The sequence below is a fragment of the Triticum dicoccoides genome, chromosome 4B, assembly GCF_002162155.2.
Source record: "Triticum dicoccoides isolate Atlit2015 ecotype Zavitan chromosome 4B, WEW_v2.0, whole genome shotgun sequence".
NCBI lineage: Eukaryota > Viridiplantae > Streptophyta > Magnoliopsida > Poales > Poaceae > Triticum > Triticum dicoccoides.
Genome location: NC_041387.1, coordinates 117,439,435 through 117,456,026, shown reverse-complemented (window position 1 = coordinate 117,456,026; position 16,592 = coordinate 117,439,435).

The following is a 16,592-nucleotide window of genomic DNA, read 5'->3' as shown; positions in this document are numbered from 1 at the left end:
CGAATATGAAGATCTGTCCGGGGAGAAAAGTCTCACCCTGGACCGTGTTGTGGTTGACGATCGAAGAAGCCATCGGGCCTAAGGGTGACGACACAGAGGAACTCTCAATGAAAGCACCAATGTCGGTGTCAAAACCGGTGGATCTCGGGTAGGGGGTCCCGAACTGTGCGTCTAGGCGGATGGTAACAGGAGACAAGGGACACGATGTTTTTACCCAGGTTCGGGCCCTCTCGATGGAGGTAAAACCCTACTCCTGCTTGATTAATATTGATGATATGGGTAGTACAAGAGTTGATCTACCACGAGATCAGGGAGGCTAAACCCTAGAAGCTAGCCTATGGTATGATTGTTGTTCGTCCTACGGACTAAAACTCTCCGATTTATATAGACACCGGAGAGGGCTAGGGTTACACAGAGTCGGTTACAATGGGAGGAGATCTTCATATCATATCGCCAAGCTTGCCTTCCACGCCAAGGAAAGTCCTATCCGGACACGGGACGAAGTCTTCAATCTTGTATCTTCATAGTCCGGGAGTCCGGCCAAAGGTCATAGTCCGGCCATCCAGACACCCCCTAATCCAGGACTCCCTCAGTGGGCCCGGATTCCGACAAATGGCTTGAGGCCATAAAATCCGAGAGAGCATCCATGTATGAAAACAAAGTGTAGACTTTGGAAGAACTACTTGATGGTCGTAAAAGGCTGTTGGGTACAGATGGATTTTAGAAGAAGACGGACAATGATGGTAAGTGTCACCATTAAGAAAGCTCGACTTGTCGTTAAGATGTTTTCCGACAAGTTCAAGGAGTTGACTGCGATGAGACTTTCTCATTCGTAGCGATGCTAAGAGTCTGTTGGAATTATATTAGCAATTACTGCATGATTTATGAAATCTTGCAGATAGGATGCCAAAAACGTTTGTTTCCTCGATGATATCCTTGAGGAAAGGTTGTATGTGATACAACCAGAAGGTTTTGTCAATCCTGAAAGACGCTAATAAAGTATGCAAAGCTCCAGCAATCCTTCTAAGGACTGGACTAAGCATCGGAGTTGGAATGTACGCTTTGATGAGATGATCAAAGATTTTGGGTTTATACAAAGTTTATGAGAAACTTGTATTTCCAAAGAAGTGAGTGGGAGCACTATAGCATTTCTGATGAGTATATGTTGTTGACATATTGTTGATCGGAAATGATGTAAAGCATATAGGGTTGTTTGAAAGGTGTTTTTCAATAGAGAACCTGGATTAAGCTGCCTGAACATTGAGCATCAAGATCTATGAGGATAGATCAAAAACCGCTCAATGGTACTTTCAAATGAGCACATACCTTGACATGATCTTGAAGGTGTTTGAGATGGATCAGTCAAAGAAGGAGTTCTTGCCTGAGTAGTAAGGTATGAAGTTAAGAGTTAAAGCTCGACCACGGCAGAAGAGAGAGAAAGGACGAAGGTCGTCCCCTATGCTTCAGACGTAGGCTCTATAGTATGCTATGCTATGTACCGCACCGGAAGTGTGCCTTGCCATGAGTCAGTCAAGGGGTACAAGAATGATCCAGGAATGGATAATTGGACAGCTGTCAAAATTGTCCTTGGAGTAAATAAGGACATGTTTCTCGATTATGAAGGTGATAAAGAGTTCGGCGTAAAGGGTGACGTCGATGCAAGTGTTAACACCTATCCGAATAACTCTGAGTAGCAAACCGGATACGTATAGTGGAGCAACCATTTGGAATAGCTCCAAGTGGAGGGTGGAAGCAGCATTTACAATATGACCTAGAGATTTGTGAAAAGCATACGGATCTGAATGTTGCAGACCCGTTGACTAAACATCTCTCACAAGCAAAACATGATCAAACCCCAGAACTCATTGAGTCTTAATCACATGGTGATGTGAACTAGTTTAGTGACACTAGTAAACTCTTTGGATGTTGGTCACATGGTGATGTGACCTATCAGTGTTAATCACATGGCGATGTGAACTAGATTATTGACTCTAGTGCAAGTGGGAGACTATTGGAAATATGCCCTAGAGGCAATAATAAATTAGTTATAATTATTATATTTCCTTGTTCATGATAATCGTTTATTATCCATGCTATAATTGTATTGATAGGAAACTCATATACATGTATGGGTACATAGACAACACCAAGTCCCTAGTAAGCCTCTAGATGACTAGCTCATTGATCAATAGATGGTTACGGTTTCCTGACCATGGACATTGGATGTCGTTGATAACGGGATCACATCATTAGGAGAATGATGTGATGGACAAGACCCAATCCTAAGCCTAGCACAAAGATCGTAGTTCGTATGCTAAAGCTTTTCTAATGTCAAGTATCATTTCCTTAGACCATGAGATTGTGCAATTACCGGATACCGTAGGAATGCTTTGGGTGTACCAAACGTCACAATGTAACTGGGTGGCTATAAAGGTGCACTACAAGTATCTCCGAAAGTGTCTGTTGGGTTGGCATGAATCGAGACTGGGATTTGTCACTCCGTGTAAACGAAGAGGTATCTCTGGGCCCACTCGGTAGGACATCATCATAATGTGCACAATGTGACCAAGGGGTCGATCACGGGATGATGTGTTACGGAATGAGTAAAGAGACTTGCCAGTAACGAGATTGAACAAGGTATCGGCATACCGACGATCGAATCTCGGGCAAGTACAATATCGCTGGACAAAGGGAATTGTATACGGGATTGATTGAGTCCTTGACATCGTGGTTCATCCAATGAGATCATCATGGAACATGTGGGAGCCAACATGGGTATCCAGATCCCGCTGTTGGTTACTGACCGGAGAACGTCTCGGTCATGTCTGCATGGTTCCCGAACCCGTAGGGTCTACACACTTAAGGTTCGATGACGCTAGGGTTATTAAGGAAGTTTGTATGTGGTTACCGAATGTTGTTCGGAGTCCCGGGTGAGATCCCGGATGTCACGAGGAGTTCCGGAATGGTCCGGAGGTAAAGATTTATATATGGGAGGTCCTGTTTTGGTCACCGAAAAAGTTTCAGGTTTTATCGGTAACGTACCGGGACCACCGGGAGGGTCCCGGGGGTCCACCAAGTGGGGCCAGCATCCCTGGAGGGCAGCATGGGCCAAGTGTGGGAGGGGGCCAGCCCCAAGTGGGCTGGTAAGCACCACCACAAGGGCCCAAGGCGCCTAGGGTTTGGGGAGAGGGCGCACCCACCTAACTTGGGGGGGGGGGGGCAAGTTTCCCCTCTCCCCCCTTGGCCGCACCCTAGATGGGTTTTGGGCTGGCCGCCGCCCCTAGGGGTGGAACCCTAGGTGGGGGCGCAGCCCTCCCTCTCCCCCTATATATACTTGAGGACTTTGGGGCTGCCAACACATGAGTTTGACCTCTCCCTGGCGCAACCCTACCTCTCTCCCTCCTCCTCTCCCGCGGTGCTTGGTGAAGCCCTGCAGGATTGCCACACTCCTCCATCACCACCACGCCGTTGTGCTGCTGCTGGATGGAGTCTTCCTCAACCTCTCCCTCTCTCCTTGCTGGATCAAGGCATGGGAGACGTCACCGGGCTGTACGTGTGTCGAGCACGGAGGTGCCGTCCGTTCGGCACTAGGATCTCCGGTGATTTGGATCACGACGAGTACGACTCCTTCAACCCCGTTCTCTTGAACGCTTCTGCTTAGCAATCTACAAGGGTATGTAGATGCACTCTCCTTCCCCTCGTTGCTGGTTTCTCCATAGATAGATCTTGGTGACACGTAGGAAAATTTTGAATTTCTGCTACGTTACCCAACAAGTATGTGGTCAAACTTTGACCCAAAATACGCAAAACAAAAAAATACTTCCAAGACCAGCACCGCTCTTCCGCTCTTCTCCTCTTAAACCACCGCCGCTCCTCTCCTGTTCCAATCTAAATCCAGCGCCGCTCCTCTCCTCTTCCATTTCAAAACCACCGCCCCTCCTCTCCTGTTCCAATCCAAAACCAGCATCGCTCCTCTCCCGTTCTAATCCAAAACCAGCGCTACTCATCTCCTCTTCCATTCAAATACCACCGCCGACAAGTGAAGGTGTTGTGGAGAAATAGATCGATGGAGGAGTACAACCGATACATGAGGATCGCAGATGGCGACCCTATGAAGCTAGCTAGGATGTTAGAGATACAGTCTTGGTTTGACAACAAGGACCAACTAGCGGCGACGGCGACATCCATGGCCAAATATCTACAACAGAGCAAAAAGGCGGTGATACTCCCAGAGGAAGTCGCGCGGGAGTACATAGAGCTGCTCCACTGGGCCATGGAGCAAACAGATTCACCGAATCCGATCGTGAGGGAGCGGTGGTGGGAGTATCAATCCCAGATGGAGCATCCACCAAAGATTGAAGGATCGAGCATCTACAGGGTGCCGTTTGTGAGGGTGTCATGCCAGAGCGAGCCGGTGGAGTCTTTGTCGACCGAACCCAACTGCAAGAGGAGAAAAGCAGTTGGCCCGACGATGCTTCCCCGCCATCCTCTCCCTCGCCGTTCACATCGTCTCACGGGGCGGTTGTCTGCCACCGAGGAATAGGAGGGGACTGCCCCCCCCCCCAGCCCAATAGTCGGGCAGGTTATGAATTGTTAGTAGGAGCTTAGGGTTGTCAGTATTTGTAGTTGTGAATTGTGTTTTGTGTTGTGTATTTTGAGAGTACTTTCAGATATGGATGTCTTTTGAATTTCAGATTTGCAGTAATGAGCATATGAAGTATTTTATGAATTTTAGAGATCTATTTTTAGCACTTAAAAAATGTAGTTTCATAGGAGTATAAAAGTGCAGACAATGTGATTCTCAGAGAAGGAACTGCAAGTTTCAGATTCAGATAAGAAACTGCAAGTTTAGTTTCACATAAGAAACTGCAACTTTCATAGGCAGAGCATTTATATTAACATGGCCTTTTCAAACAGGGTTAACATCATGTTGGAAGTTTTATTCATGGTCAAAAATGGAACTACCAGCCAGTTAACATCATGCTGATCAACATTCATGTACAGCACATCTTCATATGATGCACAGTCAAAAAGATATGCTATTTCAAAATGCCCACACAATGTCGAGTGTGCGAAAAACAGAGAGAACGAGGGATGAAGTTTTGGCAAGTGTTGGACGTGGTGTGTGTAGATGACAATGAGGACCCACGTGTCAATAATGGCAGAGGCAAATTTGGAGATATTTTCCCTGCATCAGGTGGAATCGAACCTGGGTGGAACAGCTGTCGGGTAGTGTCACTTGGACACTGGGCTAGTTCAGTACTTTCGTTCCAAATAAGGCACTTCCTCAGGTGGTCGGATCTCCTCCTGCGCCTTTGTGCCCTCGTCGCGGCGCTGCTGTCTGCCGTTGTGAACATGCTGAACAAACGAGAGGAATCTAGAGAGGACTATACGTGGAGAGGCGGACAGTCGAGACCCACCAGGTCTATGGCCGTACGCAAGCAAGTGCCTCATCGAAAAAAAAATACTTCCTCCTAATGCTATACTGACGTTGGGGCCCACGGATTTGTCAACATAGTTACATTTTTAGGTGCTTCAGCGCAATTACTATAGGAGATAAATTCGCAATGAAGCCAGGAGCTGGCAGGTATCGTTTATTATCACTGGGGCAGCAAGTATCAGTTGGGTTTTGGGCTACCCCGTCTAGGCTTTCTTTTTTAACATGCGCAGCCCACGACATGTGGGTTTATATTTTCTTAAGGGTCATCATCTATCAACCGGCCTATGGACCTCCCATCCGAGGTTTTATTTTTCCTGAAACATCGGCAACCCAATTTATTTATTTTTTGAAGAAAATGCAGAGGTCTGTTCTATTTTTCTATATAAGAATAGGAACGCCTGATCCAACTTATGTTTCCCTTCTAACTATATTATATATATTTAAATTATTTTATATGTTATTATATATTATTGATATTGTCATCATATATTTAACAGATACTTACATATGTAAGAAAACAATATCTCACATCTTATTAACTTATAAAAATAATTTCTTAACAATAAAATCCTGGATTTTTTTGGCAACGAAAATCCTGATGATTGTGTACAAAAGCTTGGTAAGATTTAAGGACCAATGTAATAACAAATCACTTATTATTTAAATATATTTATAACAAAATGCTTAGCCCCTGTTTATTTTTTGATAACATTGTTGCGCCCAACCCAACATTATAATTAGAATCAGCCCAGCAAAATCATGTATTTCGGGACAGTGCAAATGACCTGTAATTTTTTAGGGAAAAAAATAAATGGGCCGCATGAATGCTACATTATTTGTTCACCCAGCCCAGCTAATGGACTGTAATTCTTAAAAAAAGATCAAATTGACTATAAATTCTACCCCGCAAAAAAGACTATAAATTCTGAAAAAATGGGTTGAATACATGCCACATTTTTGGAGGCTGAAATGTGGGCCAATAGGTCGAAGCCGACGCATGTCGTTGTCAATTTAGTGAACAAATGATTCGTTAGCCGTTGGATTAACATCCAACGACCGGCATCCATCTTCAATCTCTCGTCTTCTTCCTCCAGCACCGCCGGGACCACCTGCTCCCGCCTCCTGCTGCTAGCAGCTCTGCTTAGCACGCTTCATTGTGAAGTGCTACCCCACCGTTGGCCAGGCAATCCCTCCATCCCTCCACATGTCATGTTCTTCTCCACTGACTGCCGAACCACACCACACCAGAACCAGTTAACCCTCGTACACCTCTCCGTCCGTGACTCTACTCTCGCATCTTCCCATCTCCGGCTCATTCCTGTCCGGGGTCTCGTCGTCGTCCACCACCTTGGATGCGCTCGGTGCGGCGTGGTCAACATGGTCAACGAACGACATCCATCAGAAGTAGACTGTGCGTGGAGAGGCTGACAGCTGGGTCTACGGCCGCACACAAGGAAATGCCTCCTTATTACGCGCAAAATAATGATTCCTCCACCTGACAGCTGAGACCCACCGGAAGGGCCTCTATATTTCATGAAAAAAAATGCCCCCACCCCCCGCTGACAGGTCGGACCCACCAGCTATATCTTCGCACGCAAGGAAGTGCCTCCTTATTACGCACAAAAAATGAATACCCCCTGCTAGCTGGGACTCACCATAGTGGGAGGCTGACTTGTGGGCCTACTAAGTTGAAGGGGACGGAGGGCTTTTTCAACTTAGTCAATATGAACGATTCTAGCTCCAGTGAGCGTACGATGTCCATCCAACGGTCGTAGTGCTTCTTCAACCTCTGGTCTTTTTGCTCCAGCCGCCCAAACCAGCATCGGTCATGCCGCGTGCTCCTGCCTCCCGTGGCCGGCTGTGATGCCGCGGAGGCCTCACCGCCCCTACTACTCCCACCACTGGCCAGGCCATCCCTCTACTCACCCACACCCCCTGTTATTTTGCAGCGACGACAGCCTCACACCGCAGCCGAACCAGTGAACCCTCGTACTCCTCTCCGCGTGGGCATCCACTACCGCGTCTTCCCCGGCTCCACGTCATTCCCTTCCTAGGCCTCGCCGTCGTCCACCATCCTGGTGCTCTCGACGCGGCGTGGTCAACATGATCACGAAATGACTTCCATCGGAAGAGTACTGTACGTGGAGATGCTGACAGGTGGGTCCACGACAGCCGCAAGGAAGTGCCTCCTTATTACGCGCAAAATAATGATTCCTCCACCTGACAGCAGGGACCCACCAGACGGGCCACCATATTTCGCGAAAAAACGTTTCGTCCTAACTGCTGGGACCCACCAACTACATCTTCGCACGCAAGTGCGTTCATATTACGGGCAAAAAAATGATTCGCCCCCCTGACTGCTGGGACCCACCAGCTACATCTTCGCACGCAAGGAAGTGCCTGACAGTCGGGACCCACATGGTCAAAGCATACGTAGCATTGTCATTCTGATCGCGGAAGTGTATGTACATACTGGTCGATGTAGTGGCATGCACGTGTCATAGTAGAGGCATACACGTAGCATGTACACGTACGTATAGTGGACAGGGTGCAAGAAAGAAAATACGGCCACGTACGTACATACGGGCGGGGTCTCGGGTGCCTACTCGCGCATACATGCGGCCAGGACTCGTGTACATGGCTGGGTCGGAACGGAGAAACTGCAACGTCGTCATGTTCATGGGGAGGCAACGGAATGCGTCGTGTTCATCAGGAGGCAATGGAACGAGTGCTGTTCATCGGGAGCCAATCGGCTTAGACGGAACAGCCGATGGAAATGAGGCCTGGCATATCACAGAATGGAGGAAATGGCCTTGTGTTCGACTGACCACGGTCGAAACGAGATCCTGTTCATCGGGAGGGGTCTGGCGTACCACAAAACGGAGGAAACGGACTTCTGTTGGACCTCCTGTGGTTGAAAAGGGGTCCTGTTGATCGGGAGGGGTGTGGCATACCGCAAAACAGAGGAAACGGACTTGTGTTGGAGCGCTACGGTCGAAACGGGGGTCCTGTTCATCGGGAGGGGTGTGGCATACCGCAAAACGGGACTCCACGGGATACTGTTCATCTCCACCGTCAACCTCCTCTAGCCTCCACGGGCTACTGTTCATCCACCATCGACCTCCTCCAGCCTTCACCTGCGACTGTTCATCCACGGGCTCATGTTCATCCAGCCTCCACCGCACGCTTCTCCATCGGCTACTGTTCAACCAGCCCTCTCCACGGGGTCCTGTTCAACCACCGCTCCATGGGCTACTGTTCATCCAGCCCTCCACCGGCTACTGTTCAACCAGCCCTCCACCGGCTATTGTTCAACCTTCCCTCCACGGGGTCCTTCATCTAGCCCTCCATGGGGTCCTGTTCATCCACGCCCAACCGGCTCGATCGATCGGGGTCCTGTTCATCCAGCGGCAACACCACGGGCTCTTGTTCATCCCACCCCCACCGGGAACTGTTCATCCAAACCCCCCAGCAATGCTCACTGTTCATCCAGAAGCAGCATTGATCGGCTTCAGTTAGCAGCAGTAGCAAAGGAATCGCTTGACCACTCGGGTTTAGTACCGCGTAGCCTGCAGTGCAATCGCTCGGGTTCAGTTAGGCGACGCCTCGCTCAGGTTCAGTTAGAGCCCAATGCCTCACACCCACGCACGTATGTGTATGAGAGAAACGCGCATCACTCGGCCCCCGACCACCCATCGTAACCGGGAACTCCCTGATATTTTCCTCGCCCTCGCTTCCACCATGGTTTTTTCTGTCATGGACGGCCCAAAGAATGCCATGCAGCTGCTTCTCCGGCCTGCCCAAGACGAAAAGCCCATTTTCTGTCATGATTTTTTGTCATAGAAGTAGGAGCCCACCACATCTATGATGATACCCGGTTTTGTCACAATTATCGTCATAGAAGTGTCATAAGTATGACAATTTTTTTTCGTTCAGCCCAAAATGTCATGGATGTATCTTTTTTTGTAGTGCTCTCCCCCTTCCCCATATATATAGAGAGGTAGAGAGAGGGCAGCTGCACTCATCTATGCCATGGCGCTGCCCTCCCTCTTCCTTGTAGCCATCTTGTTCTTCGCAGTGCTTAGCGAAGCTCTGCCGAGATATCTCCACCACCACCGCCACCACGCTGTCGTGCTGCCGAAGGACTCGAGCTACTAATTCACCATCGCTTGCTGGATCGAGGAGGTGAAGGCATCATCAAGCTGTACGTGTGTTGAACGCGGAGGTGTCATCCGTTCGGCGCTAAATCGGGAGTTTGCGGGACGGGTCATGATTGGGTCGCGAAGATGTTCGACTACATCAACCGCGTTTCTTAATGCTTCCGCTCAGTGATCTACAAGGGTATGTAGATGTAATCTCTCCTCTTGTAGATGTCCATCTCCTAGATTGATCTTGGTGAGCGTAGGAATTTTTTTGTTTCCCATGCAATGTTCTTCAACATAATCTTGGTTCTTAACTAAGGAAAGTATTTATCTCTTCTATACTGCATCATCTTCTCCTCTTCAGGGAAATCCCAACGCAAGTCACAAGTAGCAGGGTGCCGTGCCTTGTTGCCTTGTGGGCAACTGGTAGCCCCCTCTGGTACTTCTTTACTCCAGTATTTTTTATATATCTCATAAAACTTCTCCGTGAAATTTCAGGTCATTTGGAGCTCTGTATAATAGGTATCTATGATGTAGTTTTTCTAGGTTCAGAATTCCAGCTGTCGGCAATCTCGCTCTTCATGTAAATCTTGTGAATTAAGAGATAAAAGGCATTAGAATTGCATCATAAAATGTTATAATGATCAAAAACATTATAAATACCAATAGAAAATACATGATGCAAAATGGATGTATCAATAGGGAGCAAGGGGAAAGAAAAACGATCCATGCACGTCTTCTGTACAATCGTACAATAGCTTCAAATTGATGTGGACCAATTGCGTTTGATCCGGAGATAATATTTTCTCCGTACTCGAGCCTAACAATGGCAGTGTACCAGTTGTGGTATCTGTTGGGGTGTTGTGATGTGAGTTGAAATTTTACTCCCTAATTTTAAGTGAGATGTATTGTTCTGTTTATACCCATGGATAAAATGGCAAAGGGCATATCAACACTAGGGACTTGTCTGTATGGTGGTGGGTAGATTGCATATGGATGAAATCTTTTATTTCATATGGTGTTTGGTTACTTGGCCCGCATCAATTCCCAGCAAAGTACCGTGTTTAAAGCACTTCACGGTCAGGCTGAGAAGGAACCCCGAATTGGCAGTTTCCACTCATGCAGGCTCACGCGGACCACGAGGTGAGAAAGATTGTCTCCTTTTTTGTGTCAGGCTGCATGCTTCTCTCACAACCCATGAGAGAAGCCGTCACTACCAAACATGTGAGTTTGCATGCTGTCAAACCAGACCAATCACTATGTAGGCAACAAAACATGTAACTATGTTGTTTTTTCAACTATTTTTTTTCAACTAGGCCCTGCTCCGTCTGTACGGGGGTACATATATGAGTAATAAATGCGATAATACTAACTAGCGAATGTTTATTGAGCACACGTAACATTGTGAATGCAACTTCCTAAGAAACATTTGCTAGAAGATAAAAATTCAAAAGAACACGTAAAGAAAAAATAAAATGCGATAATACTAACTAGCGAATGTTTGTTGAGTGGAACTACCAGCGAACGCCCTCGCAACCGTTTGATCAAGATCAAACTATGCCATTTTCTAAAAAAGTTGACCTAAAGGAATTGCCATACTGGTTTGAAGAAATTGACATCCCGCTATAACTAAATAGCCATAAAAATCATCTGCAAATGCGAGTCTCACCATGCGAACGTTAGTCAACTGAACGCATCTCTAACAGATTCCTTAAAAACTAGTAATGTAAAATTATTTTAGGGTATACCGCAAAACATTTTTACGGTATGATGTGTATGTCGGTAAAACAAATTCCGTAAAAATCGTTTCAGGTCAAATATGGAACCCACTAGTCAGTAGTTGAATTTACAATATGTTTCCTAAAAAATAGCACAAAGCACCTTCACACATAGAAAAGAAAAGCAATTGGATCCCTCACATCACCGCCTTGATCCGGAGCGACCTGTCAGCCACCCCCCCTTAGTCGTACCATCTGCCAACCTCCTTGCCATCGGTGTGCCGCCTCCATCGTGTACCGCCCCTCCGTCTGGATCTAGCTCCCTGCCGTTGGATCCACCCGTCCTCGACCCGCCTGCCACCACCTCCTCCGAATCCTATCATCCCCGCTGAATGTGCAACTAATCCCTGGGTGGTTTTGGTAATTCTTAACAACATATAGCTCATTGAACTAATGCTCTTTAAAAATGATCATTTCAGAAAGTTCAATGATTGGCATGACATGGACTAGAGATGTGGACCCTCAAAATGCTAAGGACACGTATTGGCAATAAGCTCAAGACTCTACATTTTTATTTAAGTGATCCAAGATCACATTGAGTCCATAGGAAAGCCAATACTATTAAAAGGGGATGAGGTGTTGCTTAATGGCTTACTTGCTCAAAATGCTTAGTGATATGCTCAGAAACCCTCAACCACTTTCTCATTTCCACATATGTCCTAAACCTAAAAGTCAAACTCGACCCCACCGATTTGATCTATCCGGCGCCACCGAGTTCATTTGGCATAGCCACTGCCACAAACCCTAGTCACTTCGGTTTCATCGATAGGGATCTCGGTCTCACCGAGATGGGATTGCAAACTCACTATTTCCTTTTTGTAACATTTGGTCCCACTGAAATGAGCGAATCGGTCCCACCAAGTCTGCAATGCAAATTCCATGTTTCCTTTTCGTAACACTTCAATCTCACTGAAGTGAGCGAATCGGTCCCACCGAATTTGCCTGACCAACTTTCTATGTGCCTATTATTGAAATCGGTCCCACCGAGTTCATGTGATCGGTCACACCGAGATTACGTTATGCCCTAGCCGTGGCACATCGGTCCAACTGAGTTGATTGTATCGGTCCCACCAAACTCTAACGTTTATATTTTGACCTGAATTGGTCTGACCGAGTTTGGGAATCTGTGCGTAATGGTTAGATTTTGTGTGGAGGCTATATATACCCCTCCACCCATTCTTCATTTGTGGAGAGAGCCATCAGAACGTGCATACACTTCCAACATTCATTTTCTAAGAGAGAACCACCTGCTCATGTGTTGAGACCAAGATATTCCAATCCAATCACAAGAATCTTGATCTCTAGCCTTCCCCAAGTTGCTTTCCACTCAAATCATCTTTCCACCATAGCCAAATTTGTATGAGAGAGTTGAGTGTTGGGGAGACTATCATTTGAAACACAAGAGCAAGGAGTTCATCATCAACATACCATCTATTACCGAGCTTCTATCAAGATTGTGGAGTTGAACCAAGGAGTTTTTAAGGGCAAGGAGATCGCCTACTTCGTGAAGATCTACCCGAGTGAGGCAAGTCCTTCATGGGCGATGAATAGACAAGGTTGCTTCTTCGTGGACCCTTCGTGAGTGGAGCCCTCCATGGACTCTCGCAACTGTTACCCTTCGTGGGTTGAAGTCTCCATCAATGTGGATGTACGATAGCACCACCTATCGGAACCACGCCAAAAATCTCCGTGTCAACATTGCGTTTGCTCCCTCCAAACTCCTCCCATTTACTTTCTTGCAAGTTGCATGCTTTACTTTCCGCTACTCATATACTCTTTGCATGCTTGCTTGAATTGATTGAGATTGCTTGACTTGTGCTAAGTTGCTAAAATCTGCCAAGAACTAAAATTGGAAAAATGTTAAGTTTTTGTTTGGTCAAGTAGTCTAATCACCCCCCTTTTAGACATACTTTCGATCCTATACCCGCCCGATTTGCCACCGGCCAACAGGGCGTTCATTGCAATGGGAGACGACACAACCGCCGCATCACGCTTACGCAGGAGTGCCCGTGTTGATTGCATGCCCGCCCCAAGTCGCGCTGGCGTACAGCTGGACGGGTGCGCAGCGGGAGGATTGGGCTGATGCATTCGAACGCGTCGGCGTTGTGTTCGTGGTGGACTCCCGGCCATGACGGCTCCAGCCGCATCCATGGCGGAGCTTGCGCGCCCGCCCAAGTGATTAGTTTGAGCTCCGACAGCCTCGGGAATGAGACGAGGAATGGCGGGGCGGCGGCCACTGGTCGTCGGGCGGGATGGCTGGAATCGACCGCGGGCGATGGCGATGGCGACACGGATGGAAGGCGCGGGAATTGAAAGTTCCCTCCTGTCAACACCCGTTGCTTGTTTTCAATTCCCTGTTAAATTTGCTTTTGAAACTAGGTACCTAGTGTACATGACTTTTTTTTCACGAGAGATGGATAATGTTTTTTAAACACAGTACAAACACAGACGCTCATATATACGTGCATATACCCATCCTTATGAACACACACGCAAACCCTACCTCCTATGAACACCCCCGAGAGACTGTGTCGGCATATCATCTTGAGATTGATGAAGTCATCATACGTGTCTTGTAGTCGACGGAAACGTCTTTTCCCACTGAACGCGCATCGTTGGAAATTCTGAAATTTCAAAATAATGTAAGCACCAGGATTTAAGCCCTTTTTTCGAGGGTACGCCAAAGGCGTACCTTAGCTTTATAGAAGGGAGAAAAATATGTACAAGAGATTACACATGTGCTAGTTAGGGGTCACAAGTCGACCCTAACCAACCCTCCACGCCACTCCCTAATGCTACTCGACTATTCTGTATCTATATGTCCTCCAAACGCTCCTGCTCTTGCCCAAGTCCTGAGATCATCAAAGATCATGTCCACCGTATCCCATTCGTTCTTGATCATTCCGGTGCCAAAAACCCTTGCGTTCCTTTGCTTCCATAACATCCAACAGATTAGCATCACGAAAGTTTCAAAACTTTCCGGGATTGCTTCTGTATTCGTTTTCTACCTTCTGACCACCACTGCACCAGCCTCGAGTTCTTGGATGGGCATAGGTCAGCCGTCAGACCCATCCTGACGATGCAACAGAACCACACTTGCCGCGAGAAGACGCATTGCAGCAATATATGATCAACCGTGTCCTCCTCTTGGTCACACATGTAGCATTGTGGGATTTGGTCCTGTAACCCATGCCTGGCTCTCCTGTGTAATGTCCAGAGACGATATTGCACCGCGAGCCACATGAAAATAGGTGCCCAACACTTCCATATGGCCCCGAAGGAATGGAATCTAGTTCCTCCCTCACACAACATCTTGTATGCCGAGGATGCAGTATATACGCCCGATGCACTCCAAGCCCAGATGGGACGGTCCTCAATCTGATCATCCACTGGACCTCTATGAGTATCTCCCAAAGCCCGATGAACTGAGTGAGACCCTCCGTACATAGGTCTCCTATACAAGATCATCCATCCATGCATGCATGTGCATCACATCTCGCACGAGTCTCCTGTTTGCTACTTGTGTCCGCATCTTTGCCACCACCAATGGGGCAATCTCTTTGATTGTTGCACCATGTATCCATCGGTCTTTCCAAAACAAGGTCTTGCCTCCCGATCCAACTCCCCACTTAACTAGGCTCCCAAAGGCTTGATCCACTTTTTTGTCCGCGGTCAAATTGAGACCTTGCCAAGGCCTAGACTCATCCGTGCGTCGGAGCCATTCCCATCTCAATCTTAATGCGATGCCATGTTTAGACAGGTCAATGACTCCAAGCCCTCCCATGTGCTTTGGCCTGCACACCTTAGTCCATGAGACAACACATTTGCCCCCATGCACCGCCTCAGTCCCGGCCCAGAAGAAAGCCCTACAACCTTTGTCCACTCATTCCAGAGCCCATTTTGGTGCCTCCGCGATCATTAGGTGATGTGTAGCGCGGGGAGCTCCTATATGCCGCGTTTTGCGGCGAATAGATCACAGGACGCACAGGAGGTGCGCGACTGGGCCGGCCCATTCACTGTCTTGCGCGGAATGTAAAATTCGAAAAAAAGAGGGCGCTACCTACATGAATCGAACCAGCAACCTTCTTTAGATGCGCCCGACACGCTAGTCACTGCGACAGGCTAGTTATTCTGAAATATTAACAGCGCGAGTTTAAAAGAAATTGCCAGCTGCTGCGAAAAAGAAAAAACCAGTTTGCCAAATTCCATAAAATAAAACTAGTGGGCAAGGTTTCGAACTCAAGTACTCCGGACAGGGAAGAGACTACATAGCCACTGTAATAACTGAAATTTAGTGTGTACAGTGGCAGACCGGAATATATAACTATAATCCGAGGCACATTAAAACTGGTTTTAAAATTTCAAGCACGAACATTTTAAAAAAGGTTTTTCTTTCCTAAAAGTGTAGCATTTTTAGAATGTGAACAATTTTGGAAAACAGGTACATTTTTGAAAATTCACAAATATTCCTGAATTTGTAAAAAAAACATGCGTACATTTTCTAAATTTGTGAAAAAAATTAAACATGAACATTTTCTGAATATGTGAACAAATTTTGAAAACAAAATAGTTTTTGAATTTGGAAACAAATTTGCAAAATGGAAAGAATTGTTGAAATACCATTACATTTGTGAATTTGCGAAAAAATAAGAAACAGGGACAATTTTTTGAAATTCCCAAACATTTTGGAATTTGTAAAAAAAAATTGAACATGTGAACACTTTTTAATTTGTGAACAGATTTTGTAGAATATAGCATTTTTTGAATATGTGAACAATTTTGGAAAACAGGAAAACATTTAAATTTCCCCAAAAAATTGAATTTGGGAACAAAAACTAAACATGCGGACATTTTTAGAATTTGTGAACAAATTTTTAAACATGAACATTTTTTTAGTATGTGAACAATTTTTTAAAACACTTTTTTTTTGAATTTGCAAACAAATTTTTTAAATGGAAAGAATTTTTGAAGATCCAGAATACTTTTGCATTATTTCAGTTTGTTTGAATCAGGAACAAATTTTTTTAATTCTCAAACATTTTTGAATTTGTGAACAAAATTTAAGCATGCGAACATTTTAGGAATTTGTGAAACAAATTTTTTTAAATAGAAATTTTGTGAAAACAAATATTTTTGGGTTTGTGAACAAAATTTAAAAAGGTGAACATTTTTTGAATTACCAAACATTTTGTGAAACAACGCAAACAAATTTTGGAATTCTGTTTTCGTTTG